Here is a 13,207-nt window from a genome sequence, read left to right on the forward strand (position 1 = left end):
ACCAGCCCCTACCCTGGCCCCCCAAAACCCGACCTTCGCTGCTGTCTACCCATCCTTGGTGGCAATCAGTATGGAAGTCCAGGTAGTTTATACCCCAAAGAGAAAAGACAGTGCCTCTTGGGCTATTTCCAAGCATCCTCAAAATGAGATCAGCCCTAAAGAAGAGCTCGGTGGGGTTAGATCTGAATGGAAGGGCACCCTAATTCCCCACACCTAGCCCAATGTTCATTATCAGTTTGGAGTCATATCTGGGACATCAAGCAGCCCTCTGTCACTTAAGGTATAAGAATGCCTTCCAACGCCAGCCAGGAGTGCTCGCTCTTCACCACCAGCATTTTGGATGACTCACGTCAGCACCGGCTGCGGGCAGAGCTAAGGGAGCACCTGTTGGTTTGTCTGTTCTGCCAGGGGAACACAGACTCCTTGACTGGATGGGAGATCTGCCTGTCCCCACCCACCCCAACTCGAAGTCATTCCCTGTTATTCTGTCCTTCGACTTCCATGCCACCCACCACACCTCCCACCTGCAACACGAACCACTCTCAGTTTCAGCTTACAGAGCTTTTTCTCCTTAGTTAAAGTTTTTCATTTGTGTTTTACTTATTTCTTTGTTTTAAAGATGGGGTATTTCTCTGCCACCCAAGCTGGAGTGCAGTGGCACAATTATAGCTCGCTGCAGCCTCAAACATCTGGGCTCAAGTGATCCTCCTGCCTAAGTCTCTTCCTCTCATTTTTAAAAGCAATTTCTTTTCTTGTCCCAAATCTCCTCTTTTCCACTGCCTAGCTCAGGCCTTCATACATTCTTTTCTGAACGCTAAAGTTCTTCCTCCAAGGTCTTCTGTCTTCCCCCCCACTCCTTGATCCCCCTCTCCACCAGTGCAGCTGTTCGGAAGAACAATTATTTATCGCATGAATGCCACCTACTGTGTGCCCCAAGCCACAGGAACTAGAGGCAAGACAGGTCAGTGTTTGGGTGAAGAATGGATATGAACCAATAAATGCAGCCCAGAATATGCCCATGGTACAGTCTAGGTCCCAGAGATACGGAACACTTCCAAACAGAGAGGCAATACTTGGATGGGGAGTGATTTCTCCCTACTCTGCCTGGCTTCTCTAAAACATAATGGTATGACTGATAAAAATGAGCTCCCTGTCTTTTCCCTTTGTTGAATGCTCCTGGGTACTTCTAGGAGGTGCTTAGTACATCTTCTTGGAAGATACATACAGTGCTTTCTGATCTCTCCCTCTTTCCCCCCACCTTTCTCTCCTCTCTCTCCTTCTCTCCCTTCCTCTCCCTCTCTCTCTCTCTCTCACACACACACACACACACACACAAACACACACACAGTTGTCCCATACAAGGATGAAATTGCACCATTGAGAGCTGATGCTCTTTCCAGCCTTAGGTGATACGGGATAGACAGCAGAGTCTTCCTTCCTTATTGAATGCCCTGGAAGAGGAATGGAGCTCTACTAGGCGACAATGGTGTTCTCAGTCGTGGGAAGCCTGTGCAAAGCTCTGAACTTCAAGGTCTCCCATACTCTCTGATCACACTTACTTGTTGTACTGGTTAAGGCTGTGGTGGCCATATGTGACACAGAGTTCACCCTAGACTTACTTAAACAAAGGGAATAGGTTAACTCTCCAACAAAACTTGACAGGTTGATCCAGAGAAGCTCAACCCAGCCACCTAAAGGATATCACCAGGGACTCAGTTCCTCTCTAGGTGTTTGCTGTATTTTCAGCTCTGCAAGGTGGTCCTTCAGCTCTCCCCTCTGGGCAGCCATGCCAGACCCACTTTCTGGCACACTGACCAAGAGAGAAGAAATTATGTGCCAGTTACACACTCATTCTCTCTCTCTCTTGCTGGAGGTTCACTTTCACAGAAATTCAGCAATGTTTTCTTGGCGCTCATTGGTTCTGACTGAGTCAAATATACATCTCTGCACCCCTCACTGAGGCCTGGAGAATATTATCCTCTGACTGGCACAGACAACATTGTGTGCTGCACCCTTGGGCATATAGGCTGAGAGTGGGACATGATGGGTACCATAGCCAGGAGCACTTAGGACAGACCCAGGGCCGAAGAGCAACAGACAACCTGGGCACTCTCTTTGTGACGTGAGTGAGGCGGTCACCTGGGATTTGCTTCAGACCAAATGACAAGTCACCTTGAGAAGGAAGACTCTGCTATCTATCCCATATCACCTAAGCCTGGACAGGGAGAGTGTGAGCTCTCAAAGGTGCAATTTCATCCGTATATGGAACAATTTGTGTAAGAGGTGTGTGTGTGTGTGTGTGCAGAGAGAGAATGGAGAGAGAGTGGGGAAAGAAGGGAGAGAGAGAGAAAGGGAGGAAGACACTATATATATATATATATATATATATATATATACACACACACACACACACACACACAGTGTTCATTGTTCTCATCATCTTCCTCTGGAATATGGGAAAATGGGAGGCTTGAAAACCCTTCCTTCCAAACACTAAACAGCCAAGAAAAAAAGACCACACATACAATGTGATGCTGACACTGAACCCAGCCCAGGCTGAGAGGCTGGCCCCAGTGAGCATGGCTCTGGAAAGCTGAGGCAGCTCCTACAGTCCCACAGCCTGGAAAGATTTGCACCTGGAAGAAAATAGGGCTGGGACTTCGGGCACCTGTACACCCAGACTAAGGCCAGTTTCTCTTCGCCAAGGAAGAAGCCACAGCCCCAGCCCTCTGGCACTTGCAGGGACACACTGAGGTGGGTGGGGAAGTCTGGAAGGGTCCCGGGCCTCCAACTCCACAAATCATCCTGTTTTAATGTAAATGATGATTGCCAAGAGTACAGCATGTTTGCCTGCGTCAGCAGCTCAGTGACTAATGTCCCAAGATAAATGGCTTTGTTTTGCCTTGTTTGGAGGGATTCTGTAACCCTTCTCTCTTTTCCACAGAGTGGGCTCCCCAGAATGCTCCCAGTCACAGCCTGGAGCTCAAGACATCACCCAGGGTTCAGGGCCTCTCGCATGTGGCAGGGTCACTCCCAAGTGCAGTGAGAGTCTGGGAACCTGGCCGACTCTGGAGGCTGAAGGAGTCTGAGCCCCCAAGGCAGGGGCTGGTGAGAACCTAGGCTCAATGGTCTGAAGTGCTCTACCATCAGTTCTCAGCAAATGACTTTAGAGGCGCTGAGAGCAGGCTTTGTGCCATCCAGCCAGGCAGGAGCTGGGGTTGAGGGGAAGCTCCAGAGGGCCCAGAATGATCAGGGAGAAATCTGGGGCTTGGGATGGAAGGGGAAGAATAGGCAAGTGGGATAAGGGAGAGATTACACTGCCATCTTGTGCCATGTGGGTGTTACTAAGCCAGGATTTTTTTTGCCAGCGGAGACAGGATTTTGGCAGACACACGGGCTGTGGATCCAGATCCAGGTAGCTGGAAACGTTGGCAGCAGCACTTCCTGGCTGTGGCGCTCTGGATGGTACTGCTTCCATTTAATAGATGAGGAAGCTGAGACTTATAGCAGCTAAGCAGTTTGCCTGACGTCACACATCTAGTTCGCGGTAGAATGTAAACTTAAACCAGGGAAGTCCAGCTCCAAAGTCAATAGTGTTGAATGAAGGGGAATACATCTCCCCAGCTGCCTATTGACCTCTGACCACCCACATGAAACCCAGCTCCTCACCCTTCCAGAAATGTGCCCTTGCTTAGCCATGTGGTAAATCTTGTGGTTGACTTTTGCCGCCTTCTGCTTTCTGAACACACTTCCTGGTCCATGTGGTATGTGTCCCTTCCAGGCTGGAGCTTGTCATTATCAGTGTAAAGCCCTCCAGAGCTCTTTCCCTCTGCCACCAGATATGTTCCAAAGAGCCTGCTCTATTAGCCTGGTTCCTATATAAGGATAACATGGAACAGGCTCCAGCCAGCCCACAGTGGACAGGAAGCATGAGTTAGAAATAAATCTCCATTGTTTTAAGCCATCAAGATGTTCGGCTTGTTGCTGCAGTACAGCTCATCCCATCCTGACTGACTCTCTGCTCTTTCTGGAAGGTGGAAGCAGGTGAGTTCTTCTAGATGTTCCCAGAAGCATTCAACAAAGGGAAAGAAGAGGGAGCCAGTTTTTACCAGTTGCCATCATGTTTCAGAGAAACCAAGCAGGATGGAGAGAAATGGGCCTAGGGGAGATGGGGATTCCAGGGGCTGTGAGCAGGAGAGAGCTTTCAGACTGCAGGACGATGGTGCGGTCCATTTGAGGCCAGGGAGAGCTGGGCCAGAGAAGTCCTCTCTCACACAGTCCAGATCCAGCCTGGAACCTGGAGTTGCCCAAGCCTCACACAAAAGGAGTCAGAGCCTGGCCTTGGGAGGGGCCGGATCACCCTCAGGCCTCTCAGCTGCAGATGGGCATCTTGGCAGACGGGCCCAGGGCACTGGTGCCCAGACACCCTGGTACAGACAACCTCCTCCAGGCAGACATTGTGTATAGTGTATGGGATCCTCAGTGGGTATGAGCCCTAGGAACAGAAATTGCAGCATCAGGCATTGGGCAATGGGACCGTGAAAGGAGTCCCTGTAAATGAGTCTGAGCCCTGTGAAAAGTGTGGGCATTAATCCTTCTCCAGGATCATCTCCTCCCTACTCCAGCATAAACAGAGCCCTCTATGCGGCTTCATCCTGGATTTCTAAGACAACTAAAGGGAAAGTGGTTAGACTATAAAACCACCTCTTCTGGGTAAGGTGGTCTGAGGCTGGATTTGAACTGGGAGAGATCCTGGAATCTGGTTCTCAGCAGGGACACTTACGAGAAGAGGATGGGGAGTAGAGACTTTTCTCTTAAGTGGCAGCTGTCTGATTGGTGTGGATAGGGGGATGTCTCCAGGTGCAGTGACCCCCAGACATGTTCCCGCCACTTTCCCCTTTCCCTTCAGGCAGGGCTAGCCTATACTCATTCTTCCCCTGCCCATCTCCCCCTCCCAGTTCCCCAGCACCAGCCTACTCCCCAAAAACTGCATGAAAGATCATCCTTCCTACACAATGCATAAGTTTCTCACAGAAGATCTTAGAAGTGCTGTGCCATTTCCTTGGCTGCCCTTTCCCCAGTCAAGATTAATGATTTGAAAGCTACCTTGGGCTGGGCATGGTGGTTCACAACTGTAATCTCAACACTTTGGGAGGCCAAGGCAGGTGGATCACCTAAAGTCAGGAGTTCAAGCCCAGCCTGGCTAACATGGTGAAACCCCGTTTCTACTAAAGATACAAAAAATTATCTGGGCATGGTGGCAGATGCCTGTAATCCCAGCTACTCAGAAGGCTGAGGCAGGAGAATCACTTGAACCTGGGAGGTGGAGGTTGCAGTGAGCCGAGATCACGCCACTGCACTCTAGCCTGGGTGACAGAGCAAAACTCTGTCTCAATTAAAAAAAAAAAAAAAAAAAAAAAAAAAAAAAGCTACCTGGGAAGCAACTTAGAACTTAGCTTGGAAGCTACCATTAGCATCACATTTGACTCTTGTTGTATCTGTTAGCAGAAGAGTATGGAAGAAACAGCCCAGCCCTTGAGATCAGACAAACTCAGGTTTGATTCCCAACTCTACCATGGGCTAGATGTGTACACTTGGGCATGGGGTTGAAATTCTGTAGGCCTCAATTTCCTCATCTGTAAAATGATAATCTCAGTCTCCACATCGTGATAGCATCCAATTAAAGGTGAAAAAAGGATGAAACAAGATGGCCTTTAGCATAGGGTCTGTCTGACACGTAGTACATAGAAGTGCTTAATAAGTGATGTTTAGTATTAGTGTGCTGTTTCAAGGGAGCAAGAAGCAGAAAGCCTCCTATAAGCCTCCCCAAGCAATCAATAAATTTGCTTAATTCAAAACAGGAGGTAGGGGAACAAAACAGAGGATCGGGGAAACCATGCAATGGGCTTGGCAAGGACCCTAAAATCCTGGTCAGCTGCAGCATCCAAGTACTCAGCACACTGGTGACAAAGTCTGCAGGCAAGAAGGAGGCTCTCAGGGCTGGGAGTCCTGTCAGCCAGCAGCCCTGGAGCCTGCCCAGTGCTATCTCGGGTGAACATCTGAACCTATTTGTTCGATGTCCAGAAGAGTTCCAAACCCAGCCCTGGGAAAGCTCTCCCTTAGTTTTACCGCATCCATCTCTGTTGTCACTCTTTTGTTTCTGCTATTGCATTGTTATGTTCCCTTTTTTGACCTTCAAGTTGCCGTGGATATTTCAGAAGCTCTCAGGCTTCTCCATCCAAGCCAGTGTACATGAGGAGCAGAGGCCATGAGGAGTGCCAGGTGCTGTTCCGGAGCCCAGAGAGACCCAGAAAGGCACAAGATGAACCAAGAAGATGCCACCTTTAGCACTGCTTGAAGAAGAGAGGGCCCCTCCTTCCTGGAAGATAGCTGCCTGGATGAAGAATTTCATCCTAAAGTATTACAACATGCATCAGTCATTTAACTCCAGCCTAACTTGTATGTAAATTGATAATATGGGACTTTCAGGCCAAGGTGGCAGAGCGAGCACGTGCCCAAACCCTACCCCTTCATCCCAGCATATAGGAATGACAGATATGTCATTAATTTAGAATATATGTACGTAACTGTGTTAAAGAGAATAAAGAAAGGAAAATCTTCACATGTGAATAATGGCAGAGGAAACCAAAGCAGGAGCTGGTGTGCTATGCCAAGACTGGGCTCCTATGCGAAGCCATGAACACATAGCCCACCCACCAGGGGAGGCAGCTGACTCTGCTCACCCACCTACTCATGTGTCTGGAAACGTACGGCTTGTCCATGGCCAGAAATAGAGAAGTGGCCTAAGAAAGAAATTGCTCCCTGTGTCGATATGAAGTTCAGAACTACATCCACATGGAGAAGACCACAAGACAAACCTGTTCACATGATACCTAGTTCACAACTCCAAGCCCTGGGGAGCTAGGGCTACGGAAACTGCAAAACCACCCTATAGAGAATGGCATTTAGGAGAATACCTCCATAAAAAATGAACCGTCAAACGAGATTATCCACAACAAAGGAAACAAACAGATGTGTAATTTACAAACATGTACAGGGAAAAAAATAATGAAGTCAATTCAACAGAAGGCAAGAATGAAGGGGAAATGAATAAACAAAGAAAACCCATGGTGAATAAGAACAAAAATAGTATTGCCAAAGTAAGTGAAAATATATTTAAACTCATAATAAATGGATATAAATGGGTTAAATCTTTATTCAAAGACAGAATTTCATAATGATCTTTACCCCCTTTAATTCCTTTATATGTTGCTCATGATAAAAATCTAAAATTGGTAGAGGAAGGATGGAAATAAAGTTATGCAAAACACACACATGTAAAATGCTATCTAAATAGAGGTTGGTGAAATGTTAATGAGAAGAAGAAAACATTAATTTTATAGAAATGCAGAACATTTTCTAGTCTTAAAAAGAATAATCCATTAAACTGGTATAACAGCCAAGCACAGTGGTGCACATCTTTAGTCCCAGTTACTCAAGAGGCTAAGACAGGAGAATTTCTTGAGCCCAGGAGTTCGAGGTTACAGTGAGCTATAATTGCATCTATAAACAGTCGTTGCACTCCAGCCTGGGCAACATAGCAAGACCTCCATCTTTAAAAATAAAAAAATAAAATCAGCAAGGCAGGGTGGCTCATGCCTGTAATCCTAGTGCTTTGGAAGACTGAGATGGAAGGATTGCTTGAGACCAGGAGTTCAAGACGAGCTTGGTCAACATAGCAAGACTCCATCTCTACAAATAAAATAAAACAAAATAAAATAAAAGTTAGCCAGGCACTGTGGTGCTTGCCTGTAGTCTCAACTACTCAGGAGGCTGAGGCCCAGAAGTTCAATGTTACAGTGAGCTATGATGGCACCCTGCACTATAGCCCAGGCCACAGAGTAGACCCTGTCACTAAAATAAACAAATAAATAATTAAAAATAAATTAAATAATTATTTTAAATGTAATGGCATAATCATTCAACTAACAATGCACTTAAACTATGCAATTGATAGCATCAAAAAAGAAATGGACAAATCCACAATCAGAGTAGGTTGCTCTCTCAGAGATGAACAGATCACGCAGTCAAACATTTCTAACATCATAAAAAGATTTAAACAATAAAGTCACAAGAGATTTGATATAATGGAGCCATAGAGCACTTTGCACTCAATAGAAAGCACATACTCCTTTTAAGTATATATGATCATTTATGATATTTGACTTGCACTGTCTGTCAAAAGAAGTCTTATCAATATGATACAGATACAGACCATGTGTTCTGACCCCCACACAATACAACTCAAACTATTAACAGAGGCCCTATTCCAAAAAAAAAAAAAAAAAAAAAAAAAGCCCTGTATATTTGACAGCAAACAAGCAAAACAATCCACTGCCAAATAATTTATAGGTTAAAGAAGAAATCACAATAAAAATTATGCACCTTTTAGAACTGAACAATGATGAGAGATGAGAGCAGAAGAGCATGTCACATCAAAATTTGTCAAGCTGTAACTAGAGAGATGCGGCTAGGCCTAAATATACTTATTAGAAATTGAGAAAGGTTTAAAATAAATGGATTAGAGAGTCAACTCAAGAAGTTGAAAATAGAATAATGGGAAAAAAGGAAATAATATAGACAAAAGCCAAAAATTATAAAACAAAAAGAAACAAAAAATGGAAAGGAATAATGAAATAAAAAATGGTTTTTGAACAACTTAAAACAGAGCTGCCATTTATCCCAGCAATCCCATTACTGGGGACATACCCAAAAGAAATAAATCATTCTACCAAAAAGATGCATGTACTTCTATGTTCATTGCTGCACTACTCACAATAGCAAAGACATGGAATCAACCCAGTGCCCACCAGTGGTAGACTGGATAAAGACAATGTGGTAAATATAACTGTGGAATACTATGCAGCCACAAAAAAAGAATGAAATCATGTCCTTTGCAGCAACATGGATGGGGCTGGAGGCCATAATCCTAAGCAAATTAACACAGGAACAGGAAACCAAATACTGCATGTTCTCACTTACAAGTAGGAGCTAAGAACTGTGCACACATGGACATACATACAGGAACAATAGACTGTGGGCTGCTAGAGGGTGGACTGAGTGGGGTGGGTTAAAAACTACCTATCAAGTACTATGCTTACTATCAGGGTGATGGGATCCATACTCCAAACCTCAGCATCACACAATATTCCTATGTAACAAATCTGCACATGTATCCCCATATCTAAAATAAAAGCTGAAAATTTTTAAAAGTGGCTGTTTGGAAATACATAAAACTAATGAAATACAGTTATGTACCATTTAACGATGGTGATACATTCTGAGAAATGCATTATTAGGCAATTTTGTCATTGTGCAAACATTATAGTGTGTATGTACACAATCTAGATGGTACAGCCTACTACACACTAGACTGTATGGTATGGCCTATTGCTCCTAGGCTACAAATCCGGACAGCATGGTACTGTACTGAATACTGTATGCAGTTGGAACACAATGGTTATGTACTTGTGTATCTAAACATAGAACAGGTACAGTAAAAATTTAGTAGAAAAGATAAAAAATAGTACACCTGTAGAGGACACTTACCATGAATGGAGCTTGCAGAACTGGAAGTTGCTCTGGGTGAGTCAGTGAGTGAGTGGTGGGTGAATGTGAAGGCCTAGGACATTACTGTACACCACTGTAGACTTCATAAACGATTAGACTACACTTAACTTACAATCAAATTTACCTTAAATTATTTTACATTACTGTAATTATTTTCACTTTATAAGCTTTTTAATTTTTTACTTTTTGACTTTTCACATTCAGCTTAAAACACATTGTACAGCTCTACAGAAAAATATTTATTTCCTTATTCTATAAGCTTTTTCCTATTTAAAAATTTTTTCTTTACTTTTTAAATCTTTTTGTTAAAAACTAAGACATAAGCACACATATTAGCCTAGGCCTCCACAGGGTCAGGATCATCAATATCACTGTCTTCCACCTCCGCACCTTGTCCCACGGGAAGGTCTACAGGGACAGTAACATGCATGGAGCTGTCATCTCCTATGATAACAATGCCTCCTTCTGGAATACCTCCTGAAAGGCCTGCTTGAGGCTGTTTTACAGTTAACTTTTTCATATAAGTAGAAAAAGTACACTCTAAAATAATGATTAAAAAGTATGGTATAGCAAATCCATATACTAGTGACATAGTCACTTACTATCATTATCAAGTATTATATACTGAACATAATTGTGCATACTGTAATTTTATATGACTGGCAGCACAGTATGTTTGTTAGTAATGTGTTACACTATGACGTTATGATGGCTACACTGTCATTAAGTGATAGAGTTCTTCAACTCCATTATAATCTTATGGTACCACTGTCATATATGTAGTCCATTGTTGAATGAAATGTCGTTATAAGGTACGTGACTGTATACAAGCCTTTGGTAGTATGAAAAGCAAAAGGAGAGCTAAATAATATGTTATAATAATAATCTTTTCTTTAACATATTATTACCAGAAACAAGCATATATAACTACAGATACAGCAGAATTATTTAGGGGGCTTCTCATAACTACTTCTGTATTCATCGTGCCTTTTCATTTTCTGTATTTCTGGGGCTTCAAAATCTGGGGCCTTGCTGACCCTGGAGAGAACATCTCTTCCTAGTCAATTTCTACAGCTAGTAAAGAACTTCCTTGCAAGCATGCCTTTCAAATGCATACTAATGAATCCAGAGCCCAGATCCTAACCGTCTCCTTTATAGAGCTCTCACAGGTCTCTCACACTCTGGGTCACTATCCATCCACCCTAATCACCCCAGAACCAGCTATCAGGCATCTAGGAACAGCCTCTATGTCCCAGAGCTGCTGAAATTATTCAATTATTCAGCATTATTCCAATTATTCAAACTAGCTAATCCTAAGCATGCCCACCCTGCTTCACCCATTCCTTCCCACAGAAACTACAGTAAAGGCTCTTGCCCACATTTTTCCCACTCCCTCTGCCTCCTGACTGACCCTGGTGCTTCCCAGTGTCCCTCCCACTCACACCCATGGCGTGTTATGCCTTCTCGTCTTGGGACTGTGAGTAATAAACCATCTTTTCAGTGGTGGTTGTGTCCTGATCTGTTGGCTTCACTACACCTGAATAATAATAAAACCTGTATTTTAAAACAACTTCATTGCCATTCCTGAAGGAGAAAGAGGAGCAGATGGATCAAGGGGGAAACATGAGAGATGACAATATATTTAACCACAGAAACAAAAGTTCCTGTGAAAAACCAAGTATTATTAATGAAAGAGGGGCCATGCTTAAATATCTCCTGGTGAAAGTTTAGGATGTCACAGATAAATTTTAAAATCCTTTTGTATTTGTGGGGTGGGAGGAGGGTGGTGGGTTACATATCAGGGTGAAGAGAATTGAACTGGAATCAGACTTCTCCTCTACAATCCTAAATAGAAAAAGAAATATGATAAATAGAATAATATCTACAAAGTTCCAAGGGGAAAAGACTGCAACTGAAATAGGAAGGTTATAATTCATTTGTGATAGCAAGTAAGACATTTTGAAGCATGTAAGCATTTAGAATGTATCTCACTCCCTCAATCAACCAGGAAAATTTTTTCAAAGCCGTGTTCCAGCTAAGCGAGAAAAAATGAAAAAATTAGTAGAAATTAGATACATAATAGAGTGAACTTATTAAAATCGATATTAACATGATTTTGAAAGTAATAGAAATGTCTAAAACAATTACTGAAAAAGAAGACACATTAAGTGTAAGAAACAAACTCATAATAATAATTTTAATCTAAAATGTCATTATATCAAGAAAAAATGGGAGGTAGAAGTGGGGAGGCAATTAAAAAGCATGAAATTATCCTACACAGGGGAAATAAATACATACCATATTCTTTTTGAAGTTGATGAAGAAACAATGTACAGTGTATATATAGACATATATACATATATAGACATACATACATATATACTACTTCTTCCATTAAACACACACTACATATATGTATGTGTATATATGTATATGCATATGTGTATATGTATATGTGTGCATATGCATATGTGTATGTGTATATGTGTGCATGTGCATACGTGTATGTGTATATGTGTATATGTGCGCATATACACTTTTTGTATGTGTGTATATATACATATACACACACATACATATATATACACATATATACACATACATATATATGTAGTGTGTGTGTGTTTAGGGAAAGAAGTAGTAGACTAAAAATAGAAACCATAATTTCCTATATATATACACATACATATATATGTACATATATATATACACACGTACATATATACACATAGATATATTTATATATATATGTACTGTGTGTGTGTGTTTAAGGGAAGAAGTAGTAGAATAAAAATGGAAAGTGTAATTTCCTAATTTCTAAACACAGTCATGTGCCACATCACCACATTTTAGCCAGTGAAGGACCACATATGCAATGGTGGTCCCATCAGATTTTAATACCATATTTTCACTGTACCTTTTCTATGTTTAGATGCACAAATACTTACCACTGTGCTACAATTGCCTACAGTATTCAGCATATAGCATGCTGTACAGATTTGTACCCTAGGAGCAACAGACCATACCATCTAGCCTAGGTGTTTAGTAGGCTATACCATCTAGATTTGTGTAAGGACACTCTATGATGTTCACACAATGACAAAATTGCCTAGAGATGTATTTCTCAGAATGTAACCCCATCATTAAGTGATGCATGACTGTATGAAAAAATTTGCAAGGTAAACTTGAGATAGGAACATGGTGGGGGGAGTATGAAGAACAGAGGGAAGAATGAAGAACAGAGAGCATTATCATGAGATGAATGATGAAATTCTCTGGCTCTAGAGGCTCAGAACTGGAATGACACAGGGAATTCCATGCTGTTAGGAGTCTTTCCCATCTCTCATCCCGGGGTTTCTTGTGCATCTCCTTCATTTTCCACATTTGCAACAATCCATGTTCTCTGCTTTCCATCTTTCCCTGGAGGAAGATGGCCATAGCACAGGCAGCCCCAAGTGTGTATCCCCTCAAATCTAGACAACAGCAAAATGAAGTGTAGCCCGTTGGTCCCAATTCCCACCACTCAGGGAGTATCTGATTGGCCCAGCATGGTCACATGCCCATCTCTGGGGCAAAC

The 13,207-nt window shown here is 42.8% G+C and overlaps 1 protein-coding gene across 1 annotated transcript in view; it reads left to right on the forward strand.

The window, feature by feature from the left end:
• Positions 1 to 12,828: 12,828 nt before the first annotated feature.
• PAIP2B (poly(A) binding protein interacting protein 2B) overlaps positions 12,829 to 13,207 on the forward strand; it is a 577,567-nt gene continuing 577,188 nt past the window's right edge. Inside the window, exon 1 of the mRNA XM_050754561.1 lies at positions 12,829 to 12,840. The gene's annotated coding sequence lies outside the window, so the exon portion shown is untranslated. The remainder of the gene's footprint in view (positions 12,841 to 13,207) is intronic.

This window comes from Macaca thibetana, chromosome 13 (assembly GCF_024542745.1).
Source record: "Macaca thibetana thibetana isolate TM-01 chromosome 13, ASM2454274v1, whole genome shotgun sequence".
NCBI lineage: Eukaryota > Metazoa > Chordata > Mammalia > Primates > Cercopithecidae > Macaca > Macaca thibetana.